The sequence below is a fragment of the Magnolia sinica genome, chromosome 1, assembly GCF_029962835.1.
Source record: "Magnolia sinica isolate HGM2019 chromosome 1, MsV1, whole genome shotgun sequence".
Lineage (NCBI taxonomy): Eukaryota > Viridiplantae > Streptophyta > Magnoliopsida > Magnoliales > Magnoliaceae > Magnolia > Magnolia sinica.
The window spans coordinates 82,400,142-82,415,366 of NC_080573.1; positions in this window are offsets into that span (position 1 = coordinate 82,400,142).

Below are 15,225 nucleotides of genomic sequence, written 5' to 3' on the forward strand. Positions count from 1 at the left end.
CCCATGCATTTCACGGTCATCCCAAACTATTTTGTGTTGACTCATGGTCATTTCGAGGCATTTCACTGTCAATTCCCTTCACTTCATGGTTGCATGCATTTCACGGTCAATTCGATGCATTTCACGATCAATTCCCTTCATTTCACGGTCATTTTCATGCATGGAACGGTCAATAAAGGCGATTCCGCTTCAGTTCATGATCATTTCCGTGCATTTCATGGTCAATTCCCTTCACTTCACGGACAATTCGATGCATTTCACGGTCAATTCCCTTCACTTCACGACAATTTTCTTGCATTCATGGTCATTCCCGGCGATTCTGCTTCACTTCACGGTCATTTCCATGCATTTCACAGTCAATTCCCTTCACTTCACGGTCATTTTCATGCATTCATGGTCATTTCACGGTCAATTCCCTTCACTTCACACCGTTTGTGGTTGCCAAATGTGACCCAAGTTCTTTAATTTGTTGATGATGGCTCACGTTGTCAACTTCACTTCTTGTACTAGGCAACGGTTGGGATCCTTTCCCATTTGATGTATTAAATGATGCACTCTCTCGCCCATTGACATCTCTTGCACCCTCATCTGTATGTAAACCGGGCTCTTTGCTAGGCAGATGGTAGGGAACCTCCGCCACTTGGAATCCTTCACTAGAAGATGATGGGGGCCCTTTATCTATGAATCCATGGAGTAAATCAAGACCCTTGATTGGTGGATGGTGGCTTCCCTCCGCTTCAAATACTTTTTGAGATAATGATAGTGGTTCGTTCTCTATCGACCCATGGAATAACACACCCTCTAAATCACTACCATCTCCTTCTCCCCCTTCATGCAAATAGATATCCTCAATTTTAAGATGGTGGCCCACCTCCTTCACTTCATATCCTCCACCAGATGATGAAACTGACCCTCTCTCTATTGACTCATCAAATGACATATCCTCGCGTTTGTCATCATCTCCTACCCCTTGTTCATGCAGATTAATCCTTTCGATCGGTGGATGGTGGTCCACTTCCACTTCAAATCCTTCACCTGATGATTTCTCTATTGACCGATGCAATATCACATCCTCCAGTCCATTATCATATCATTCTTTGAGCACTTCGATCAATAGAGATTCTTTACCAGATGATGATGGACAATCATTCTCAATTGACCCATACAACAACATACCCTCGATTCCATCACCATCTCCTCCCCCTTCTTCATTTAAATCGAGCTTCTCAATCAGCAAATGGTGGCCCACCTCCTCCACTTGAAACCCTTCCCCAGTCAATGAGATTCTGGTTGCAATAAAAATGTCTATAACTGGACCAGAAGTCAGGATCATCGTAGACGAGACATCTGCAGCAAGAACCGATGTAATTGTCATCTAGAATTCAAGAGCATGGTGAAAATTATAGATCGCTGCATAAATGAACTACAAATAAAGACTAAAAAACTGCTATAGAGAAAAGTCATTTCCATATTCATTGACAAACCACATTGGGTGGTGCCGAAACTAGAGTGAAACTACTAGGCAAAAACAGTTCCACTTTTTGGCTGACGGCATAGAGAATCCCCAACATGAATGGGGTAAGATCAGACCTGTTGGTGCTCCTGGGATAGACGTTTTTGTAAAAAATTACGTGAAGAATGCGGAATTGTGTAGACATGTGGGTGGTATCTCGATATATCGAAAGAGGGCAACGGTCGGGCAAAGGTTTTATGGCTTTTCAAATCTTTTATAATCGAGTCTACTTCGATATATATATCGATAAGTTCTTCGATATATCGAATATTAATCGATAATATCAAAAAATCGCTTTCAATGAGCATTCATCTCTAGACAGTTTTTGGTGTTATTCGATATATCATAAACCATTCGATATATATGGACATACAAATCGAAGTTTAATCGATAAATCGACGGAGTGTCGATATTATCGATAATTCGTTTCAGAAGAGCAGTGTATCTCTGGACAATTAAGGAACATTTTCGATATATCGTAATTTAGTCAATATATCGTCAGTTCGATGTATCGAACTCTTATCGATATTATCGATAATTCCTTTTAGAAACGCATTTTGTTTCTGGACATATTCTGACCATTTTCGATAAATCAAAATATACTCGATATATTGACACATGATATCGATTAATAGGGGATATATCGAACCATTGTAACGATGACTTAGTTAAATATCATCGACTAGAGTTCGATGTTATCGACAACTTAAGCTCGATGTCATCGATTAGACTTCGATAACATCGAAGCGTACTTTTATTTTTTTCTTACAAAAATTCAGTGAAATCTGTTTTTATAATCGAGTGTCTTTCGATTGATATCGAAATTTCCTCAGTCGATTGATCGAAACTATATCGATATAATCGAAAAATTGTTTTAAAACATCATTTGGTCTCTGGACAGTTTTGGACTAATTTTGATATATCGTCTGACATTCGATATATCGAAATGTGGCAACTGCCGACATATCAAGATGACTGAACAAAACATGGTTTTTGTTAAAGGAAATGCTTAGCTGAGACTAGAATTCCGTGAAGTGAAGGGGCATGACCGTGAAATACATGGAAATGACCGTGAAGTGAAGGCGATTGGACCATGAAATGCGCCGAAATGACCGTGAAGTGAAGGGGCATGACCGTGAAATGCGCCGAAAGGACCGTGAATCAACACGGAATATGCGGGAATGACCGTGATATGCATGGAAAGGACCGTGAAGTGAAGGCGATTGGACCGTGAAATGTGCCGAAATGACCGTGAAGTGAAGGGGCATGATCGTGAAATGCGTCAAAATGACCGTGAATCAACACGGAATATGCAGGAATGACCATGGTATGCATGGAAATGACCGTGAGGTGAAGCGATTAGACCGCGAAATGCGCGAAAATGACCATGAAGTCGTGACGTTTTCATGAAATTCACTCCGTTCATCATCTACGAAAGACATTGTAAGGCTTGAACTTGGAAATCAAGCAAATCCAACACTCAGGTGGACCACACAACAGGGAACAACAGGATATGACTAAGACCATTGAAATCTTCCTGGCACCTAAGTCTTAGATAAAATAGATACTTATTTTTTCCCTTCATCCTCAATAGACTCACCTTATAAATGGGTTAGATGTCAATGGTGGACATCTCTATTACTATGTTAGCCTATGGTGTGGCCCACTTGAGTTTTGGATTGGCTTGATTTTTCGGATTCATTTTAAAATATGTTGGCTTAGGTGATGGACCTTGATTAGATGTCATTTATGCATTATGGTGGGTCCATGGAGATTTATGTTGGAGAGAAAATATTTTATAAAAAGTTAGACAAGAAACTAAGAGACAAGAAGGGGAATTAATATGAGGACAGTGCAACCCAAAAGTTGCATGTTATGCTTTAAGTCTTAGAATTCTTAGAACACCAAACAGGTAACTAGAGCAATCCAAATGTAATAGAAATTTATTTACATATACTAGTATGGAAGATAATAGAAATTCATGGTTATGCATTATATGATAATAATTATGCAATACCCACAAATCCCAACTGATTGGGATTTGTATTAATTTTGTACCATATTTTTTGTACTCTTTTGAGATGTTTTTATTTTGTACTTTATTATTCATTGTATGAATGATACGAAGTCATTTTGGCTATAATTGTACTGGTTTTGTCTAACAAAGCATGGTCTTGGTCCATATAAAGTGGAAAGTGGAAACCCCTCATGTATGGTTATTATTATTTAATTTTCTGAATTTTTTCTGATTCTCTTGAATTTCACAAAGTTTTTTTCATTTTGTATCGATATCGACGATCTCGATACAATGTGTTTACAGTGAAAGGCAGTGGCTGATATCTTGCAATATTGTGGGTTAGGAGAAGTATGGAAAAAAGTGCGGTCGTTAATGAATCAAAGGTAATTTCACTAATGGTTAAAGTAAACCTTCGAGGTTCAATGCAAAAAATATAAAAGAAAAAGGTTCCACACAACTCTATGTGTAAGAAATGTCATTCCTAGGGCCACCTTTTATGATACATCACTGCAAAAGGTCTCCACAAATAATTTTGAACCATCAACGTGACCATATTTCTGCTCCATTTGAATAGCCCACATTTGGATTGCTCAAGTTACCTGTTTGGTCTTCTCTCTAAAATTTGGTGTATGGCGGGTGACTTCAAGCCATGTTATGTTTGTAGAAGTTGTACATTCAGTTACAGGTTTTGCAGAATTAGCTCCTGGTAATGCAGATTTTGCAAACCAGCACAAAACTAAACCATTAGGATAAAAATATATATGGTGGCCAGAATTAGCAAGTCAAGAACCTGAATGTAGAAAAGAAAAAAAACCCCGCTACTCCACCATCTACTTTAATCCAATCAAAATCAGCTGGGATAAGCTCACGAGCTTACTGCAAGTCAAAAAACCCCGCTGTATGTAGAGAATAAAATCACAGCTAATGATTTTAAACAAATGATTGTGACTGCTATTACATTTCCATTTAAAGATAAACAGTAAAACTACAACTTCAAATTCCTCAATTGTGTTAAGCTTCTGTTCTGCATCTGAAACCAATCAATTGACATGATCGACATGAGCCTAACCTTGTCCATTCCAACAAGTAATCTGAATTTCAAATGAAACTTTACATTAACAGTCAAAAGGGCATCTCATTGCTTGTGCACTCCAAATACTATTGCTAGTCGGGTTAAGGTTGTGAATATTATTGATTGTTACCATGGTCATCTCCATTAAGCCCTTGCATAAAGCCCATACCACTATCAGAAGCAAGTGTTATGTTAATACCATTGCAAGAGAGGACTTTGTTTATGAAAATCCTCCTGGTCCTTTCTTACTACATGGATCACATAGTGGATATGGAAGCATCTTCCATATAGATTTCTTCTAAAAGAAAAGCAATCCCTAACCACCCATAAGTAAGGCCTTTCAATGATTCACTGCATTAGCAACAAGGGTGAGAGGATAATTATGTGCGTGAGAGAGCTATTACCACAAACTGAAACCATACAACCATACAACAAGGGTGAGAGGATAATTACCTTTCGTACTGCATGAAGTGAAGGGGCATGACCGTGAAATGTGCCGAAATGACCATGAATCAACATGGAATAGGCGGGAATGACCGTGGTATGCATGGAAATGACCGTGAAGTGAGGCGATTGGACCGTGAAATGTGCTGAAATGACTGTGAAGTGAATGGGCAAGACCGTGAAATGCGCTGAAAGGACTATGAATCAACACGGAATATGCGGGAATGCCCGTGGTATGCATGGAAACGACCGTGAAGTGAAGCGATTGGACCGTGAAATGTGCAGAAATGACCGTGAAGTGAATGGGCATGACCGTGAAATGCTCCGAAATGACCGTAAATCAAGACGGAATAGGCGGGAAACACCGTGATATGCATGGAAATAACCGTGAAGTGAAGCGATTGGAATGTGAAATGCGCGAAAATGACGGTGAAGTGAAGGGGCATGACCGTGAAATACCTCGAAATGACCGTGAATCAACACAGAATAGTTTGGGATGACCGTGAAATGCATGGGAATGATCATGAATTGAAGCGAATTGACCGTGAAATGCATGCAAATGACCGTGAAGTGAAGGGAATTTACTGTAAAATGCCTCGAAATGACCGTGAATCAACACGGAATAGTTTGGGATGACCGTGAAATGCATGGGAATGATCATGAATTGAAGCGAATTGACCGTGAAATGCATGCAAATGATCGTGAAGTGAAGGGAATTGACCGTGAAATGCCTCGAAATGACCGTGAATCAACACGGAATAGTTTGGGATGACCGTGAAATGCATGGGAATGATCATGAATTGAAGCGAATTTACCGTGAAATGCATGCAAATGACCGTGAAGTGAAGGAAATTGACGGTGAAATGCCTCAAAATGACCGTGAATTAACACGAAATAGTTTGGGATGACTGTGAAATGCGTGGGAATGATCATGAATTGAAGCGAATTGACCATGAAATACATGCAAATGATCGTGAGGTGAAGGGAATTGATCGTGAAATGCCTCGAAATGACCGCGAATCAACACGGAATAGTTTGCAATGATCGTGAAATGCATGGGAATGATCATGAATTGAAGCGAATTGACTGTGAAATGCATGCAAATGATCGTGAAGTAAAGGGAATAGACCGTGAAATGCCTCGAAATGACCGTGAATCAAAACGGAATAGTTTGGGATGACCGTGAAATGCATGAGAATGATCATGAATTGAAGCAAATTGACCGTGAAATGCATGCAAATGATCGTGAAGTGAAGGGAATTAACCGTGAAATGCATGGAAATGACCGTGAAGTGAAGCGGAATCGCCGGGAATGACCATGAATGCAAGAAAATGACCGTGAAGTGAAGGGAATTGACCGTGAAATGCATCGAATTGTCTGTGAAGTCAAGGGAATTGACCGTGAAATGCATGGAAATGACCGTGAAGTGAAGCGGAATCGCCTTCATTGACCGTTACATGCATGAAAATGACCGTGAAGTGAAGGGAATTGATCGTGAAATGCATCGAATTGACCGTGAAATGCATGCAAATGACCATGAAGGGAATTGACCGTGAAATGCCTCGAAATGCATGGGAATGATCATGAATTGAAGCGAATTGACCGTGAAATGCATGCAAATGATCGTGAAGTGAAGGGAATTGACCGTGAAATGCATCGAAATGACCGTGAATCAACACGAAATAGTTTGGGATGACCGTGAAATGCATGGGAATGATCATGAATTGAAGCGAATTGACCGTGAAATGCATGCAAATGATCGTGATGTGAAGGGAATTGACCGTGAAATGCCTTAAAATGACTGTGAATCAACACGGAATAGTTTGGGATGACCGTGAAATGCATGGGAATGATCATGAATTGAAGCGAATTGACCGTGAAGTGAAGGGAATTGACCGTGAAATGCCTCGAAATGACCGTGAATCAACACGGAATAGTTTGGGATGACCGTGAAATGCATGGGAATGATCATGAATTGAAGCGAATTAAGCGTGAAATGCATGCAAATGATCGTGAAGTGAAGGGAATTGACCGTGAAATGCCTCGAAATGACCGTGAATCAACACGGAATAGTTTGGGATGACCGTGAAATGCATGGGAATGATCATGAATTAAAGCAAATTGACCGTGAAATGTATGCAAATGACCGTGAAGTGAAGGGAATTGATGGTGAAATGCCTCGAAATGACCGTGAATCAACACGGAATAGTTTGGGATGACCGTGAAATGCATGGGAATGATCATGAATTGAAGCAAATTAACCGTAAAATGCATGCAAATGACCGTGAAGTGAAGGGAATTGACCGTGAAATGCATGGGAATGATCATGAATTGAAGCGAATTGACCATGAAATGCATGCAAATGACCGTGAAGTGAAGGGAATTGACCGTGAAATGCATGGGAATGATCATGAATTGAAGCGAATTGACCATGAAATGCATGCAAATGACCGTGAAGTAAAGGGAATTGACCGTGAAATGCCTCGAAAAGACCGTGAATCAACACGGAATAGTTTGGGATGACCGTGAAATGCATGGGAATGATCATGAATTGAAGCAAATTGACCGTGAAATGCATGCAAATGATCGTGAAGTGAAGGGAATTGACCGTGAAATGCATGGAAATGACCATGAAGTGAAGCGGAATCGCCGGGAATGACCATGAATGCAAGAAAATGACCGTGAAGTGAAGGGAATTGATCGTGAAATGCATCGAATTGTCCGTGAAGTGAAGGGAATTGACCGTGAAATGCATGGAAATGACCGTGAAGTGAAGCGGAATCACCTTCATTGACCGTTCCATGAATGAAAAGGACCGTGACGTGAAGGGAGTTGATCGTGAAATGCATCGAATTGACTGTGAAATGCATGCAAATGACCGTGAAGTGAAGGAATTGACTGTGAAATGCCTCGAAATGACCTTGAATCAACACGGAATAGTTTGGGATGATTGTGAAATGCATGGGAATGATCATGAATTGAAGCGAATTGACCGTGAAATGCATGCAAATGATCGTGAAGTGAAGGGAATTGACCGTGAAATGCCTCGAAATGACCGTGAAATGCATGGGAATGATTATGAATTGAAGCGAATTGACCGTGAAATGCATGCAAATGATCGTGAAGTGAAGGGAATTGACTATGAAATGCCTCGAAATGATCGTGAATCAACACGGAATAGTTTGGGATGACTGTGAAATGCATGGAAATGATCATGAATTGAAGCGAATTGACCGCGAAATGCATGCAAATGACCATGAAGTGAAAGGAATTAATTGTAAAATGCCTCGAAATGACCGTGAATTAACACAGAATTGTTTGGGATGACCGTGAAATGCATGGGAATGTTCATGAATTGAAGCGAATTGACCGTGAAATGCATGCAAATTATCGTGAAGTGAAGGGAATTGACCATGGAATGCCTCAAAATAACCGTGAATCAACACGGAATATTTTGGGATGACCGTGAAATGCATGGGAATGATCATGGATTGAAGCGAATTGACCGTGAAATGCATGCAAATGACCGTGAAGTGAAGGGAATTGACCGTGAAATGCCTCGAAATGACCGTGAATCAACACGGAATAGTTTGGGATGACCGTGAAATGCACGGGAATGATCATGAAATGAAGCGAATTGACCGTGAAATGCATGCAAATGATCGTGAAGTGAAGGGAATTGACCGTGAAATGCCTCGAAATGACCGTGAATCAACACGAAATAGTTTGGGATGACCGTGAATTGCATGGGAATGATCATGAATTGAAGCGAATTGACCGTGAAATGCATGCAAATGACCGCGAAGTGAAGGGAACTGACCGTGAAATGCCTCGAAATGACCGTGAATCAACACGGAATAGTTTGGGATAACCATGAAATGCATGAGAATGATCATGAATTGAAGCGAATTGACCGTGAAATGCATGCAAATGATAGTGAAGTGAAGGGAATTGACCGTGAAATGCCTCGAAATGACCGTGAATCAACACGGAATAGTTTGGGATGACTGTGAAATGCATGGGAATGATCATGAATTGAAGCGAATTGACCGTGAAATGCATGCAAATGACCATGAAGTGAAGGGAATTGACCGTGAAATGCATGGAAATGACCGTGAATCAAAACGGAATCACTGGGATTGACCGTGAAATGCATGGAATTGATCGCGAAGTAAATGAAATGAATGAAATTGACCGCGAACTGATTGAAATTGACCGCGAAGTGAATGAAATAGATTTTCGACCATAGATCTAATGGAATCTTGAAAAATAACCAGGTTGGTTGGCTAAAGTAGCTTCTCCTACCCCAAAATCATATAGGGTACGTCAAGTAACTAATTTTGTTTTAGGAGATATTCTTGTTAAATGAATAAAGAAATAAATGAAAAAAAGAGAGAAATTTTTTTTATATGCTTATATATACATATTTATATAAATATGTATTAGAGAAAATTGTAGGTAGAATAAATTTATCCATGTAAAAAAATAAAAAAAAATAAATAAATTTCATAAACTGGCACAGACTATAGTTATGGCTACGGTTATAATCCGTAGCTATTGGTCATATCACCTTCGACCCATATTGAATACTCTTCGATATGTATCGAAAATTGCGGGATTTTTGAGGCAAACTCACTGGACAGTTCTGGACCTTTTTGGATTAATCAAAAAATCTTCGATACATATAAAAGGACATATCGAAATGGCAAGGGCTACGGCTATGGCTACGGTTATAATCCATAGCTATAGAAAACACCGTAGCCATAAGTTCCTAGCTTATTTATTTATTATTATTTTATTTTTTATTGTTGTAATTCCCACCGCTTTTTGTGGGTCCTATTATGAGGCATGTGTTATAAGCAAACCGTCCATATATTCGATGAACTCATATTAAGGCTTGAGACGAAAAATAAGACATATCTAGCTATCAAATGGACCACACTGTAAAAGGCTGTGGAGGATTGAACATCTACCATTGAAACCCTTTTAGGGGCCACAGAAGTTTTGGATCATTATGAAATTTTTTCCCCTCTTCATCCATGCTTTAGTGACCTTCTGAATAGATTGGATGGAAAATAAATGTTATGGTGGGCCCCACAAAATTTTTAACGGTGAAAATCAATTTTCCCGTTGCTCTTCGTGGTGTGGTCCAGTTGATCTTTGGATATGATTTTTTTTTGATAATGCTCCCAAATGACCTCGAAATATGGATGAACGTTGTGGATATAATAAATACGTAACTGTGGGCCCATGTGACTTTGATATCTTTTGAACTGTTCGTACAACTCGGAGTTCGAGGAGTGTCACCGCTCGCCTTCGAGCACCACCGATCCGCTTCAAGGAACTAGCAGGGGCGTTATCGACCTTTGTTAAGCCATCCGTACAGCTGGGGCTTATTTTTGCAAAGTAAAATAAGGTGGGCTTGATCTCGTAAATGGGCCATAAATGGGTCGTACAGTCGCAAATTTCTAGTGTATTAATAGGAACTACGATAATGAGGATCAACCCCACTGTTTCACGTGGTGTGGTCTACGTGGGTTTTGGATCTTCCTGATTTTGGGTTTTTGGCCTATCGTGAGCTTGAGAAATCGATGGACGGAGAGGATTCTCGCGTGTATCTCTGTGGGGCCGCGTAGCATCGGACCACAGCAACTTCATAGTGGGGCGGGGCATAGTCAATTCGGGTCCGTTCTGGCAGGGGGCAATGTTGATATTTGCAGAAAAAGCACGGTGAATTAGGTAATAGAGATCCAAAACGTTGATGCTTTCTTCCCTTGGTTAAAGGGTCACCTAGAAAAGATGCAAAAGTGCGATATTTACGGGAAAACCAGTTATTCCGTTCGAATCCCGAAGTACAGTAGAAAACCAACTAGGACCTTTCATTTCTAATCTGAAGGGCCACGTGGCAGTCGATCACTAATGTCGGACGACGTCAGTAGGATCCTCCAAAAGGAGCTCAGAAAGCCATCTTTTTAGGTGGGTCCCCGTGGCCCTGAGGCAGCTCCTCTCCCTTTCAAAGGCCAATACCAATCTCTAGCGGAGTATGCTTGTTCATACTCACGCGCACTTATTTATTTTACATGGCTAGTACTTGCATTAATACGAACCGTCCAAGATATTTAACACGTCAATGGATGGGGCCTGATCTATAAAAAACTCCCGTTGTAGGATTAAAAAAATCGTTATAAATGAAAATTAATAAAATATGCAAATGTCTTGGTTCGTCTGACGAGATGTATGGGCCATCTCGTGCTTTATCACTGCATTGCACGCATTCACATACAACCATTTTCTAAACTGGGAACCATCCACAGACCATTATTGAAATCCACAATGTAAGGCCATTTGGTAGCGATAATAGCCCAAAAATTACAGTTGATCAGAGCTCAGTCCAATCCGGCTACTCAATTTGCACCCCAATATAGTTTCAGCCATCCATGTGAAGGGCCGATTTGAATGAATGTGGATGAGTGAAACTTTCAATTCCTGAGCAATGAGTGGTCCGGATTTACGAAAATCCACGGAGTGTGGACGACTTTAAGGGCCTGTTTGGCCGGCTGGATTAGATGGGCTTACGTCGGATGGAATTAGATCTGGTCCTGTGCCAATTCCACTCCATGTTTGGAAAGAGTGGAAAAGCTTGGAAGTAGGGTGGATAGAATCGTTTTGGGTCCCGTGCTAATATTACTCAATGTTAGTAAGTTGTGTAGGTCTCACCATGATGTGTGGGCTATATCCACACTATCCACCCATTTTTCGAGATCATTTCAGAGCATGGGCCAAAAAACCAGGTAGATCTAAAGCTCAAGTGGACCCCACCGTAGAAAGTAATGGGGATTGAATACTTACCGTTGAAAACTTCTTTGGGGCCACATAAGTTTTGGATCTGCCTCGTTTTTAGGCCCATGCATAAAATGAGGTTACAAAACAAATGAACGGTTTATACATAACACGTGTGTTTTTGTCAATAGTTTCAAATGATAGTGGGGTACATCCTTTCAATGTACTACCGTATTATAAACAAAAAAGGGAATTAAGCTTATCCCATAGTAACAGGAACAGTCCCTGCCATGAATAATGATAATGTTTTTTGAATCCCATCCCACCTGATACCGTGGGATCGGTCCGGCCAAACAGGCCCTAAATGCTCTTGGGAATGCAAGGGAATTGATAGAGAAGCGCCTCCAACACCACCTAGGTTCCATGGGACCCACCATATTTTTATATATAAATCCTTTCCGTCCATCAAGCGAGAGACCTTATTTGTTCTGTATAAGCAAAAGATCATACGGATTTAAAAAGTAATAATAATAATACTGATGGGCTAAACCAACAGGATCAATGTAACATTGCTACTAAAGGCTGCCAGAGTTTAGAGTTTGGATTTTGCTGATGTTGTTAATCTTCAATTCATGAGTTACACTTGATTAATAGGGTTGACGAAAGTATTAGACCTTTATGAAATGGAGTGGATTTGAAAGCACTTTCCAAAAACCTATATTTTAATTAACCTTAGGATTTCTAATTTTTTGTAATTTCAGATTTTTATGAGTTAAAAATCCTTCATGAATTGTTAGAATTTACCTGTATTAAGCATTGGCACCATTGATATTTTTTCAAATTGTTGTTGATGTTGTTCTAATAGATCTCTCCTCAATTTATCTCATATTAAGGGAGAGTGAGAGCCCACGTTAGCTTCAAGATAGGGTCAAATGACACAAGTCTACCCAGTGGACCACTGCACATTTACAAGAGTGGAGATTGAAGGAAGAAAGGAGGTGAACCCCCCTCTCTTTTTCTCACATTATATCATGCCCATGGGGGTGTCCAAACTCTCTCCCGAATGGGTGTTCTTTTCCATGAGATTGAATTTCATTGGTTCAAGGTTTTAAGGACGTCACCCTGCCTACTATTTTCCATAACTTTTACAAACGAGTATTGTAAGACCCGTATCCTAGTCCGTACTATTCCATCAAGTCTCGCGATCCTTCCTGTCGAATTTCGGCATCCTGTGACGTATAATCGACGTTGCGATCGACCCTAAGTCGTATGTTGTATATTTGAGTCGGCTTAATTCAAGACTTGTACCTTTACGACCGCACCGTCGTCGCGGTTCCGACGCCGCGTCTCTCGCACCGATCCAATACCCTGGCAGGAAGATGTGAGCCGGCGTTTATTTCGAAAAAAACGCCGCGCGTTCGCAATCCCAAGAGAATCTCTACAATATGTCAAATCAATCCCATCAATCAATCCCATCCATCACCTCATGTCAAGTACACATCACCTTTCTCCACAAGTAAAGCAACCCATGCTTTTTCTCACCAAAGTCAAACCACCTCTCACTTCACCCATCCCTCACCTCACATCACTCACCCATCACACCCATCACCTCTCCTTATCTCCCTCTCTCTCTCTTTCTCTTTTCTCACACCAATTCCAAGCAACCCATAAGCCTCACACGTCCACATTTTTCCAAGGAGAGAAAAAGAGAAGTGAGTAGTGTGGCCCACTTTCCATCCCAAAATCTTCCATCTTAGCCCTTGAATCTTCATCTCCCACCATCAAAGTGAAGCACAAGGAGGTCGGCTTTCCATCGGACCAAGAAGATCGGACGGTGGGTGCCTTATAGGATAGGTTTTTCATGTTTTGATGATGGACCAAGTGAGGCCTACCGATCAATGGTATGGATCTCACTTGGGACCTTAAGATGTGGTCGACGGCCCACCTTGATCTTCATGATCATTCCGTGATGGGGCCATTCTCTATGAACCCCATCATGATGTTTATTTTCTAGCTTGTAAAGGGTCATCTAGACCTTTCATTTTGGTGGAGAAGGGATCTCCACCGTTGATCCTTGATTTGGTGGGCCCACATGCAATGGGACCCACTCGATGTATGATTGCTTGTAAGGGAGGGCTCATAGTGGCGGAGCCCTCCATCATGCGTGTCCCATTTCTCTCTCTATCTCTCTCTCTCCCTCTCTTTTATTTATTTATTTATTTATCTTTGTGTGTGATGGGGTGGCCATGTGACCCACTTGGATGGGCCCCACCTTAATGTATGTTTTATCCTTGCCATTCATCCATTTGGTGGCCCACAGGAGCAAGGCCCACCTTGTGCATGCACTATGCATAGGCCGTCCCTGTCCAGGGATGTCCCTGGACTGAAATGAAAACACAAATATTAGCTTGGTTCTCAAGCCATGGAGAGGGTGGTGCATGTAGGCCCCACCTTGATGTATGGGACTAATCCACACCGTCCATTCCATTTTTCAAATCACTTTAGGCATTGAGCCAAAAGATGAAGCCGATCCAAGCATCTGGTGGGCCATACCTTTCAAAACAGTGGTTTTCACCGTTTAAATTCACTTGAATCTTTTTTTCATGCCAAAAAATATCCAATATTGGACTCTACGGATTTGTTATGGTCTGTAGAGACCAATGGCTGGGGTAGATCTACCTGATGTGGGCCCTACGTATGAAAAACCCTTGAAAAACGGGTTTTCAGTACGATGCATCTACTTTTTCCGAGCCGTTTGCCATTTCAACGTACCATTTTAAGGCAGTAGCCTGAGAAGCACGCCACTATTGAAACATGACCAGCCCGATGTATATTTGCCATCCAACTTGTTCATAAGATCACCCAGGCACGGATGGCCCCCCTCCAAAAATCGACCCAATCTGAAACTCAGTTGGCCCACATCAAAGGAAACAATGGGATTGAACATATACCTTTGAAACCCATTTTGGGTCCACAGAAGTTTTGGATCAATCTGAAAATTGTTTTTACTCTTCGTCCAGGTCTATGTGACCACATGGACAGATTGGATGGTGAACAAACATTACGGTGGGCCCCACATGGGACCCACAATGATGCATATATTTTATTCATACCGTCCACAGGCAGTGGACGGTTGGAGCCCACAGGTGATGTATGTGTTTTAGTCACACCGTCCAGGCAGACGGTGGGACCCCCCTTCATGTGTTTTATTCACACCGTCCCATGACAGTGGGGTCCATCATGATGCATGTGTGGTGTCCAGCCTTCCAACCATCTAGAAAGCTCATTTTTTTAGCATGAGCTGAAGAATGAATCAGATCCATGGTCCATGATGCATGTGTTGCATCCAAGTCATCCAACCAGTTGAAAGCTCATTTTATAGCCTGAGTTCAAAAAAA